General features: G+C 36.9%; 1 long non-coding RNA gene across 2 annotated transcripts in view; it reads right to left on the bottom strand.

Annotated features, from left to right (window-relative positions):
• LOC107649309 (uncharacterized) overlaps positions 1-11679 on the bottom strand; it is a 63273-nt gene extending 51594 nt beyond the window's left edge. For both annotated transcript variants that reach the window (XR_008912966.1, XR_001622869.2), the window contains exon 1: positions 11168-11679. This is a non-coding gene — a long non-coding RNA (uncharacterized LOC107649309). The remainder of the gene's footprint in view (positions 1-11167) is intronic.
• Positions 11680-12064: the final 385 nt, after the last annotated feature.

Here is a 12064-nt window from a genome sequence, read left to right as displayed (position 1 = left end):
GAAGAAGTGGTAAAGAAAATATAAATAAGGCAGCCTAAATTTAAAAGTGTGTCCTGGGTACATTTTCCCACTGGGAAGCCAATTGTTAAAGATTTATCAGCATACTCCTGAATCTCATAGACCAAAATAATACCAAATCAATGGGCTCTGGAGAGATAGTGAGCTATGAAGAATGGGATTCTGAAAACACAAAAAGGAATAATTCCAGTAAAGAGGAAAAGGGGAGGTATCTTAAGAGATGCGAGAGAGAGAGACATAGAGAGACTAAGTAAATGCACAGAACTCATTAACAAAATAGATTTTTAAATAATATTTTATTTGATTATTTCCAAGCATTATTCATTAAAGACAAAGATCATTTTCTTTTCCTCCCCCCCACCCCCAATAGCTGACATGTGATTCCACTGGGTATCACATGTGTTCTTGATTCGAACCCATTGCCATGTTGTTAGTATTTGCATTACAGTGTTTTTTAGTCTCTCCTCATCATATCCCCTCAACCGCTGTAGTAAGGCAGTTGCTTTTCCTCAGTGTTTCTACTCCCACAGTTTGTCCTCTGCTTATGTCCTAGATCCTGCAGATTGTTCAGGGATATTATACCGCCACTAATGGAGAAGTCCATTACGTTTGATTATATCACAGTGTATTAGTCTCTGTGTACAATGTTCTCCTGGTTCTGCTCCTCTCGCTCTGCATCACTTCCTGGAGGTCGTTCCAGTCTCCATGGAATTCCTCCACTTTATTATTCCTTTTTGCACAATAGTATTCCATGACCAACATATACCACAATTTGCTCAGCCATTCCCCAATTGAAGGGCATCCCCTCATTTTCCAATTTTTGGCCACCACAAAGAGCGCAGCTATGAATATTCTTGAACAAGTCTTTTTCCTTATTATCTCTTTGGGGTACAAACCCAGCAGTACTATGGCTGGATCAAAGGGTAGACATTCTTTTATCGCCCTTTGGGCATAGTTCCAAATTGTCCTCCAGAATGGTTGGGTCAGTTCACAACTCCACCAGCAATGAATTAATGTCCCTACTTTGCCACATCCCCTCCAGCATTCATTACTTTCCTTTGCTGTTATGTTAGCCAATCTGCTAGGTGTGAGGTGATACCTCAGAGTTGTTTTGATTTGCATCTCTCTGATTATAAGAGATGTAGAACACTTTGTCATGTGCTTATTAATAGTTTTGATTTCTTTATCTGAAAATTGCCTATCCATTTCCCTTGCCCATTTATCAATTGGAGAATGGCTTGATTTTTTGTACAATTGATTTAGCTCTTTATAAATTTGAGTAATTAAACCTTTGTCAGAGGTTTCTATGAAGATTTTTTCCCAATTTGTTGTTTCCCTTCTGATTTTAGTTACATTGGTTTTGTTTGTACAAAAGCTTTTTAATTTGATGTAGTCGAAATTATTTATTTTACGTTTTGTGATTCTTTCTATGTCTTGCTTGGTTTTAAAGTCTTTCCCCTCCCAAAGGTCTGACATGTATACTATTCTGTGTTTACCCAATTTATTTATGGTTTCCTTCTTTATGTTTAAGTCATTCACCCATTTTGAATTTATCTTGGTGTAGGGTGTGAGGTGTTGATCAATTCCTAATCTGTCCCACACTGTCTTCCAATTTTCCCAGCCGTTTTTATTGAATAGTGGATTTTTGTCCCAAAAGCTGGGATCTTTGGGTTTATTGTATACTGTCTTGCTGAGGAACAAAATAGATTTTTAAGGCATACACAGAAAACAGAACCAAAAGCAAATGATGTAAGATTAAGTCAAAAGCAGAGCACAGTCCTGTACGGATTACATCAGAACTACTAAAACTAAGAATATAGAGACTAGCAAAGAATCTTAAGGACAACAAGGATGGATAAGAAGATAACAGACAACTGAGAAATGACAAAAACTACTCAGCTCATGCATAGATTCTGTTTTCTCTGACAAAAAGAGTAATCTTTATAATTTCCAGTGCAAAATGGTCAAAGTAATTGCTAAAATTCATATAGAGTTTTAAGATTTACAAAGCACTTTACCCTTGTTATCTCATTAAATTCTTTCTCCAAAAAAAACATTGTATTTAATTTTATACTCTATTATCTGTGTATGCTGTCTTCTCTAATAATTCTCTAATAGAATGTAAGCTCCTTGAGAGCAAGACCCCGTTCACTTTTTTCTTTGTATTCCCAATGCTTGGATCATTTATCATACTTGATAAATGTTTATGTTTAATTGATTAATTGATAAATGAACCCATGCATAAATATTTTTAAAGATATTTTGGCACCCTGCCCACAAAAAGGCTCATGAAAATATCATTATTCTCTTTATATTTCCCCTCACAGATTTTTTCAACTTTCTAAAATAAAGTTTTTATCCAATTACTTGTGACTTTGTTTTGCTCAAATACAAAAATGGCTCATTTTTCCGGTTCTCTGAATTGTCCTCATTTGTTTGCAGTTATCCTCCCCACCAAGTATAATGTTTATTTAACCCTGATTTTAACTTGAAAGACCTAATATGACAGTAATTGCCCACTGTCCTCAATATGATATTTGGCCAAACATGCTACTTCCTCAGAGTTTTAACTGGAGCCGTATGTGAGTTCTGGCGACCTAATCTTTAGTGGTTTTTACTAAATCATTCATGATCAAAGTTGATCGATACCTTCTTTTAGGGTCTGTTCAAATTAGCCCATTCTTTCACATTGGTAGTGAAATTGTTGTGGGTTTTTTCCCCTGATAAATTTATTCTTATGTCAAAAAATGGGTCCAAGAGAGGATAAGAATAGTATGTTTCTACTCTGACAAGAGAACTATGCCCACTTTTGTATTATTTGAGCAATAATTGACTACAGCCCTGGGCATTTCCTGGGGATTAATGACTGACCAGGACATTGGCTGAAGGCCATTAACCTTAGCCAGTATTTAATTCTCCTAGAAAACCTGGGTAGAAGTCATTATTTCTATTATAAAATCAATAATGCCCCCACCACCCTGTACCCCCCCCCCATGACTTTGACAATTACTTTATTTTTTCCTCCTTTCTAGATTCCTCTTCATGAGCTTCTATTCTATAGGCTGCGCATATATCACCAGGAGTGAAGTGATCAAAGTCCATATGCAATTCTGAATGGTTTACTACTATGACAAACCCTATCGCTGGGATGGCATACCTGTGACCAATGGCTCCCTTTCACCTTTCTCTTTCTGATAATCTTGCTATGTCAGGCTCAAAATTAAATGCCATGAACTCAAATGTTAATATGTTCAAGACACCTGTCCTATTCAAGCTGCCACAGAGAGGACAAGTCCATTGCTGAGGCAGTAATACAAGGGCTACAGAAAGCAAGTACCCACAGAAGGTGTAAATCTGCAAAAGCAGCATGTGGTAGGTCAACACCGTATAGGAATTATTGGAGAGCAGGTGGGGCCAACGCGGAACCTACAAGGTCTGTACTAATGGCATTTTCCAAGGAATGCGTGTAAAAGGGCTATTCCTCCTGGGCAGCTTAGCTAAAATGGATCTAAGGAAACTAGAATTCACACAATTTAATAAAATACATATGGGTGACCTGGTTGAGGTACTTTGATGCTCTTGTTATGGAGAGATTGGTAGAGGGGAACCCTAACCAGAGCAACACCTCAGGAAGGTAAATGCTCTCCCAAATCAGTAGTATTTGGACTCCCAAAAGGGGAAAAACAAAAGTTGGAAGAATGTATTCTACAGTCTTTTAGGAAACTTTAATAAAGACATGAATAACGCAATTTCAAAAAAAAGAAAAGGAAACATTTTTATCTGTAATGAAAACTTAGCCTTCATCCAGATATCACGTTAAGAAAGCTGAGCTTTAGACTCACAGAGAGCCAAGAACAGAAGATCACGAACCTACAACTAGATATGACTTCAGAAGCCTTATTTAACTTTATTTATTTCATTTTATTTAATCTTTTTTAACTTTCTCATCTTACACATAAGAAAACTGAAAACTAGGGAGTTTAAGCTACCTGTCCAAAGTCAAATAGTAAGTATTAGAGGTGGAATTTGAACCCAGATCCTCTGATGTCAGTCAGCACTTCTTCCTCCATAGCACACCACTGACTTTTTCTTCTAATATCTAAACTTGTAAAAGAAGAGTTGGAGAAGCTATGCGAGCCATTCCAAGTTAATCATGTGCTATTGATCATGGGGAGATACCGTCTTTCTCAAAAGTTCCTCACCTCTGACATATAGATTAAGCTTCAAAGTGTACCAGCCTTACTGCATCAGAACCCAGCTGAAAAGCCTCCAATCACTTCCCATTGTCTTTATTAGATAAAGTCCAAACTCCACAGACTAGCTCTTAAGACCCTCTGAAATGCAGTTCCCCTCTGCCTTTCCAAGCTTGCCTCATATTGTACCCTTCACAGAGTCTATGTCCCAGCCAGATTGGGCTACTCATCTGGCCTAAAGATATCCCACTTTTCCCCATTTACACGCTACTTTTCTCTATTTAAAAATTTCCGTTACTGGAATCCACCTGGTCCTTCAAATTGCACCCCAGAAGCCAATTCTTCAATGTGTTCTAGTCACCAAATATTCACTTTCTCCTTTGTGCCTTTATAGAACTTTGCCACACAACCCGACTATATCTTAGTATATAACTCTCCGGTAACTTCCATTCCCAGTTCCCATCCACTCCAAATACCCATATTGTGTTCACACATATACTTGTGCGAATGAGTTTGGTCTTCCAGAGAACAACTGCCCAAAATTCATGGTACTTTGTGGATCTTCACTGCTAATCCTATAGTTCATAAGCCCCAACTGGTGTGCTTACCTTTTATTTTTATTTTTATTTTTTTTTATTTTTCCCCAATTGCATGTAAAAACCATTTCCAACATTTTAAAAATAATTTCAAGGCTCAAATTATTTCTTCCCTCCCCCAACCCATCAAGGCAGTAGGCAGTCTCACATATAGATTTTACATATGAAATATTGTTAAACATTTTTCCATATTAATCCTTTTGGGGAAGAAGCTTGAAGAAAAAAAAATTAAGAAAGTAAAAAAAAAAAGTTTGCTTTGGTCTAAATTCAGACATAATCAGTTCCTTCTCTGAAAGCAGATAGCATCTTTTATCATGAGTCCTTTGGGATTGTTTTGAAACATTGTATTGCTGAGAATAGCTAAGTCCTTCATAGTTGTTCATTATACAGTTTTCTTGGTTCTACTTATTTCATCTGCTTCAGTTCATGAAAGTTTTTCCAGGTTTTTCTGACTTCCTTCTTCTCATCATTTCATGGCATTTCATTACAATCCTATAATATAACTTACTCAGCTACTCCTCAATGAATGGCATCCCCTCACTTTCTAATTCTTTGCCCCCTCCCACCCAAACAAAAAGAGCTGCTTTAAATAGGTCCTTCCTCTTTATGATTTTTTTTCATCTCTTTGGTATACAAATAGTAATGGTATTACTGAGTCAAAAGGTATGTACTGTTTTACAGTCCTTTGGGCATGGGTCCAAATTGCTCTCCAGAATGGTTGAATCAGTTCACAACCCTCCAAACAGTGCATTAATTTCTCAATTTTCCCAAATACCCTCCAAGTTTTGCCATTTTCCTTTTCTGTCATAATAGTTAATCTGATAGGCATGAAGTGGTACCTCTGAGTTATTCTAATCTTCATTTCTCTAATTAATAGTGATTTAAAGCATTTTAATATGACTATAGGGTTTTATTCCTCTGAAAACTGTCTATTCATATCCTTTGACCATGAACCAATTTTGGAATGACTAGTGTTCTTATATATTCAACTCATATCTTAATGAGGAAATAATTAGGAAATAAGGCCTTTATTTGAGACTCTGGTAAATATGTTTGCACCATTATTATTGTGTGTTATTCTCCATGCTATTTAGTTTAGTTTCCAACTACCATCTCCTCCAATTTTCCCTCTTTTCTATCAGTCCCACTCCTCCACTCTTATTCCCTTCCCCTCCTACTTTCTTTTTATTTGTTTAATTTTTAAATCCTTACCTTCAATCTTGGAATCAATACTGAGTATTAGTTCCAAGGCAGAAGAGTGGTGAGGGCTAGGCAATGGGGAGTCAAGTGACTTGCCTAGGGTCACACAGCTATGAAGTGTCTGAGGCCAGATTTGAACCTAGGACCTCCCATCTCTAGGCCTGGCTCTCAATCCACTGAGCCACCTAGCTCCCCCCCTTCTACTTTCTAGGAGTAAAACTAATGTTGATTTTCAAATGATTGCATATGGTCTTATCTCACTGAGCCAATTCCAAAGAGAATAAACTTCATGCGCTTCCTTCCCCACTCTCCCATCTTCCCCTCCACCAGAAAAGTTATTTCATGCCTCTTTTATGTGTGATAACTTACCCCATTCTATTCTTCCCTTCCTTCTCCTGCCAATACATTCCTCTTTTTATGCCTTAATTTTATTTTTTTAATATTGACCCATCATATTCAACTCACACCCTTGTCCTCCATCTATGTGTATTCCTCCTTTTTGTGATTCTCTTGAATCTTGCATTTAAGAATCAAATTTTATATTCACCTCTGGTCTTTTCATCAGGAATATTTGAAACTCTCTATTTCATTGAATAACCATTTTTCCCCTGAAGGGAGTTTTTCTGGATAAATGATTCTTGGTTGAAGCTGCTAAATTGTGTGTAATCCTGACTGTGGATCCATGATATTTGAATGGTTTATTTTTGGCTGTTTGCAATAGCTTCTCCTTAACTTGGGAGTTCTATAATTTGGCTATAATATTCCTAGGGGGGGTATCCTTTTGGGATTTCTTTCAGGAGGTCATCAATAAACTCTTCCTATTTCTATTTTACCTTCTGGTTCTAAAATATTAGGGCAGTTTTCCTCAATAATTTCTTGAAAGATGATATCTAAGTTCTTTTTTTTAATCATGGCTTTCAGGTAGTCCAATAATTCTTAGTCTACCTCTCCTGGATTTATTTTCCACATCATTTGTTTTTCTAATGTGACATTTCATATTTTCCCATTCTTTTGACTTTGATCATTTCTTGATGTCTCCTGGAGTCTTTACCTTTCATTTGCCCACTTTTCTTGATTGGGCTTTTGTATCACCTTTTCCATTTTTGGTCAATTCTACTTTGTAAAAGTTTTTTCCTCAGTGAATTTTTGTACCTCTTCTTCCATATGGGCATTTCTGACTTAAGAAATTCTTCTCTTTAATGAATTTTTTTATATATCTTTTTCCATTTGACCAATTCTGCTTTTATGGAGTTCCCTTAATTAGATCTTTGTCCCTCTTTTAACCACTGAACTCTGTTTTTAAGTTAATTTCTTCAATATTTTTTACCTCCTTTATCAAGCAGTTGGTTCTTTTTTTATTATTTTCTTGTATCACTTTCATTTCTTTTTCTAATTTTTCTTCTACCTATTTTATTTGATTTTTAAATCCATTTTTGAGCTCCTCCACTAATTTTTTTTGGCCTTCAGGGCAATTCATATTTTTCATGGTGGCTTTGACTATAACAATACTGACTTCCTTATCTTCCTCTGAATTTGATATTTCCTCTTCCCTGTCACTGAAATAATTTTCTATGTTGAGTTTCTTTTCTTTTGTTTGCTCATTTTCTGGTTTTGTTATAATAAAAACTGTTAATGCTGGACTCTGTACCTATGGTAAAGGCAACATTATTTTAAGTTTCAGGTTCTTTATGCCATTTCCCTTCAGATCTAGCTCTGGGTATATATAAGTTTTCAATTCTTCCAAGGTGGTATTATTTAAGGACAGGTGTTTTTAATACTCTCCAGGCCTTTGCTCTGGTTGATGAGTAATCACAAGCACTGTTTTCTGCCTTGGAACCATAACCAGAGTTTCCTGTTCCCCTGTGGCTCCAAGTATTGGTGAAAGCTAGTACTCCTCTTTACCCTAAGATTATATACTCAGAATACAACCTAGTTCTGCATATGGTAATGTGCCAAGAGTCTTGCACCCAGAACCAGCAAAAGGACTCCTATAATCTCCTTCTGAGCAGTTGTCTGACCCTACTCTTACAATCTGTGCCTGAGAGCTCCAGAAGCCTTTGTGGCTTATTTAGTTGCCCTCCAGAACTGTTACCATGATAGGGCCTTACTTAGTGTGGTGTTTTGTACTGCAATTTCCCCTAATGCACTACATTTTTTTGGGCCAGCCTTCTAAATTGTTTTGGGCTGAAAAATTATTTCATCATCTCTTTTTGTAGGTTATGCTATTCCAGAATTAGTTTTGAGAAATTGTGCCTTAGTTTTTGGAGGGATATTTGATAGAGATTAGGTAGGTCTGTGTACTTTCTCCACCATCTTGGCTCTACCCTGTGTTTACCTTTCAAAAGATAAAGGGTAGATGCTAAGACACTGATATAAAGAATGCTTTGCTCCTTTCATCCCTACATGCACATGCATGCACACACACACACAAACACAAAAGAAAAGGAATTGCCTCAAAAGAAAGAAAAGGAGAAGGAATACTCTCACTGGGATAAGAAGAGAGAGTAACCCAGGTAGCATAGTATCTATGAGAACAGGAAGAACTCTGAGCAGCCTGATATGTTTCAACTTGGCCAGAGGCAAGAAACCTGCAGAACAATAATGAACCCAGCTCCAACCACTCAACTCAGGTATAGAAGGCAGAGAGGATAGAATAAGGGACTTGCCCAGCCTAAACCATTCAGCATGGGCAATAATGTTAGAGAGGGTATAAAACCTACAAATTCTCTTGTGGCAACAAAGCATCTGAGGCAGGAAGGGAGCAAAATGGGGGATAGGTGAACTGAAGGAATCTCCTCACTCCCAGAGTGCCTGAGGCAGCAAAGCCCAGAGCAGGGATCTGTCCAGCTCAAGCCACTTGGCAAGGGCAGGGAAGCAACAGAGCAAGAATCAGACCAGCCCATGAAATAGCAGAATAACTTATAACATGGGGTGCTGAATCTAGCTGGACAAAATAGTTACATGAACCCACTAGACTAGAGTAAGTCAGCAAGGACATGCCCTAAATACACCATGGGGTGGGGGGGGGGGAGCTGTGCCTGCACCAAGTACCAGAGAAAGGTCCTCTACAAATGTGGAAACAGTGATCCCTCTATACCAGGAACAGAAAAGAACCTCAACAGATAAATAAAGTAACGGGGGGAAATAATTAGAAAAATGAGTAAAAGACAAAACAGCCAGGGGGAAAAACACCTAATCTTAGAAAGCTACTTTAGAGACAGGGAAGACCAAAATACAAACACAGAAGAGGACAAAAATGACAAAAGGGAAACATGTGAAGCCTCAAAGAGACTCTTAGAAGAACTTGAAAAGAAGTTAAAAAACCAAATAAGAGAATTGGCAGAAAAACTTGACAGCTGGGGGGGAAATTCACTGAAGAAATCAATTCCTTAAAAACTGGAATAGGACAAAATAAAATGGAGGCACAAAAATACATTGGAAAAAAACAACTCCCTAAAGAATAGAATAGATCAAATGTAGGGGGAGGGGTGGATACTGAAGAAAACTCTTTAAAGATTAAGATTTACCAGCTCAAAAAGGAAACATAAAAACTCAAGAAAGAAAATAACTATCCTAAAATTAGAATTGGACAAATAAAATAATCCATAAGACATCAAGAAACAATGAGAAAATAAAATTTAAAGAAAAAGATGTAAGAAGATCTGAAATACTACCCTGGAAAAATAAACTACCTGGAAAATAGATCCAGGATAGATAATCTAAGAATCATCAGAAAACTTGAAAGCCATGACTTTAAAAAGAACCTGGACACCATATGACAAGAAATCATAAGGGGGAAACTAACCTGATATTGTTGAACAAGACAGAAAAATAGAAAAAGAGAGAATGTGCCAATCACCTCGTGAAAGAGACTCCAAAAATACACCAGGACTATTATTGCCAAATTCCAGAGCTCCCAGGCCAAGGAAAAAGTATTTTAAGCATCAAGAAGGAAAACAATACAAATATCATGGAACTACAGTTAGGATAACAGAGAACCTAGAAGCTTCTACATTAAAGTACTGGAAGGCACAGAATATGTTATTCCAAAAGACAAAAGATTTAGGACTACAACCAAAAATTACATGGCCACCAAAACTGAGCATAATCCTCTGCAGGAGAGGGGGATTATGTTTAATGAAATAGATGAATTTCAGACTTCTATGACCAAAAAACCAGAGCTGAAAAGAAAATTTGATGAGTAAATTCGACACTCAAGAGAAGTATAAAAAGATAAAGTTAAAATATATGGTTCTGATAAGGTTAAATTGAATACTTTCATACTTGGGAATGTGATGATTGAAATAATTAAGATGTTTATGATATATTAAATACTTAAGGAACTTAAAGTATGCCAGATACCTCAAGTTCTTAAGAACTTTATCACTATTATAACAATAAAAGGGTATACATGGAAAGAAGGAAGGAACCTAAATAAGATGGGCTGTTATGAGACAGAGAGAAAGAGAGACAGACAGAGAGGGGGGGCGGGGGGAGGGAGGGAAATGGTAAGGCAGCACATACCAGGTTAGGAACAAGTCATACATTTTTAGACATGGCCAATGTATTAATATGTCTTAACTGATTTTACTTACTTGATACCCCAAAAAATGGGTTCTTTTGTGGAGCAGGAATATTGAGAAGTGAACAGTAATTTTAAAAAAAAGAAAATCAATAAAGCATTAAATAAAAACAGAAATAAGAGCTGAACAGCTCCGACTTCTCTCAACTTTGTTATCATCATCCCAATCATTCCAAATAGTAATCTTATTCTTTAATTATCCCCTCTCCCTCTAAGTTATTTTAAAATACACACACACACACACACACACACACACACACACACACACACACACACACACACACACATCTCTTTTCTCTGCTGTCCTTAGATTTCTTTGACACCTTGAACTTATTTATAGGATAATGGGAAGTCATTTGTAATCCTTACTGGGGAGATTTGCTTTCTCTGACTCCCAAACTCTAGGTATTCTCATTAGCTTGTTTCCCCTATTCCACTAGACATTCCCCATTTCCTCTTAAATTCAACCACAATAATAAATCACTTGAACTTCATCTGATTAATAATACTGAAAATAATTTACTTAGAATAGCAAGTATCATGAAGCCATGAGAAGCAGTATAGTATAATAGACTTACCTTAGAGACAGGAAGACCTGGGTTCAAGACACCTTTGACACATACCAGCTGTGTGGCTCAAGACAACTCATTTAACCTCCCAGCTCTTTTCATAACTACAAAACGGTTGCTGATATTTGATAGTAGGGGGAATTTCCTCACGTGGGCTCCCTATACCACTGGAACACACAGGTCTGAACCAAAACCAAATAGCCATAACTCCTTTTTTGGATTTTGCTTCCTGAGGATTTCTGGGACCTTCTTCTGCTTTGCTTCTCTCTACATTGTAGCTAAGGTATCTAGTTTGGTGGATAGCCATAAGCAGTTTTCTCCCTCCCCTTTCATGAGTCTCAATATTCTGGCATCTATCACTCCCTAATTATATAAATTAGCACATGAGGGAGAGAGGGAAAGAGTATTAACTCAGACCACTAGAGCAACACACACAGGAAATGAACTGGGCACCGGGTGAATAAAGTATTATTTCTTGTTAAACCATATGCATAAAAAGTAACATAAGCAGAATGTCTTAGGGATAGTCAGGGCTAAAGTCAATATATACTTAGGATGCTAGACTAATAGCAGTGAGCATTTATAACTCAAACTGCCTGCTGGATATTTTTAGAAATGCTCTAAGAAAACGGGTTATACTTTGTTGACAGTCCAACTTGTTACTAGATAAGTACTTTTTCAGCACTCCAATTATGCTTGTTATATGCTTTTGAAACACAGTGAAGTTAAGAGTCAAATAACAAAAAAAGAAAAAAGTCTGCAGCCCTTTCTCAGAAGTGCAACTATGTCAAGTCTATGTGTCAGTCAGTGTTCAACAACCCAAGTGATTTGTCTGAATCATATGCCTTTGAAGCAAAGAGATTTGAGGGAGAAACTGAAATTGACCACTTTTTGAAAAAAGGAAAG

The sequence above is a fragment of the Monodelphis domestica genome, chromosome 6 (genome assembly GCF_027887165.1).
Source record: "Monodelphis domestica isolate mMonDom1 chromosome 6, mMonDom1.pri, whole genome shotgun sequence".
Taxonomy (NCBI): domain Eukaryota; kingdom Metazoa; phylum Chordata; class Mammalia; order Didelphimorphia; family Didelphidae; genus Monodelphis; species Monodelphis domestica.
Note: the sequence above shows the minus strand (reverse complement) of the source record. Positions and strands in the feature narration are given on the sequence as shown.